This window comes from Dipodomys merriami, unplaced genomic scaffold (assembly GCF_024711535.1).
Source record: "Dipodomys merriami isolate MVZ:Mamm:240054 unplaced genomic scaffold, mDipMer1.0.p SCAF_179, whole genome shotgun sequence".
NCBI classification, from domain to species: Eukaryota; Metazoa; Chordata; class Mammalia; order Rodentia; family Heteromyidae; genus Dipodomys; species Dipodomys merriami.
The window spans coordinates 1,604,386-1,605,375 of record NW_027203148.1 but is presented as its reverse complement, the minus strand read 5'-3'; positions in this window follow the sequence as shown (position 1 = coordinate 1,605,375).

The window sequence follows — 990 nt, the reverse complement described above, 5'->3', positions numbered from 1 at the left end:
GCCCTGTGTATTGTGTATACATTTACCTTAATTAGGGAAGGGAAGAGGAACAACAAAATGGCAAGACAAAGGACAAAGGGCAAGCCAATGCAATAACAATACTCAAAAGACAATATGTTGGAAATGTATATTAAAACTGGTAAGGAGTATTGAGGTGAAAGAAAACTGTAAGAAAAATGAAAGAGGGGGTAAAAAGTTTGAAAAGTTATGTTTTCACTACCTTACAATTACTGTAACCCATTGTTCACCAATTTGACAATAAAATTAAATTAAAAAATAAGCTACATAAAAAATAATTTCACTGTATTGTTATAGTAAATATTATTTTATGTAGTAACTTTTTAAAAATCAATATTATAGGAGATGGGGACAAACAAGTCGTTTAAGGATTCAGGTGGACCTGTTGCAACAATGAGAAGTACAAAATGTCATGTCAAAACCAGCTTTACAATTTCGGTGTGGGGGGGGAGGGGGGTATAATTGGGTGGGGGGAGGGGGGTAAAATTGGGTGGGGGGAGGGGGGAGGCGGGGAAGGGAAGTGAAGGGTAAACAAAGGAGGAGGCTGCAATGCTTGGTAAGAAATGTATGCATTATCCTGCCCATGTAATTGTTGCCCCTCTGTACAGTATGTTCTCAAATAAAATAAAATACAATTAAAAAAAAATAAAAATCAATATTATTTGGCATCTAATTGGAATTGATTACTCCTTTTTTTATCAGAGAGTCATCAACTTGAATGTTATACAACTAGACAATATTTTCACAATAAACTTGACAATATTTGGAAAAAAGGAAAAATTTAGTACTTTCTCATACTAAAACTGAATGTAGTTTAATTCTATGGAAACCCATAACTTTTAAAAGTAAATGAGTTGTTAAGAGGACAGAATATATGTGTTCCTCAAAATTCCTATGACTAATAACTACTCATTTTCAAATTCTGAACATTCCATACCTAAGCGATTCAAAACAGTACCTGTTTGCATGTTA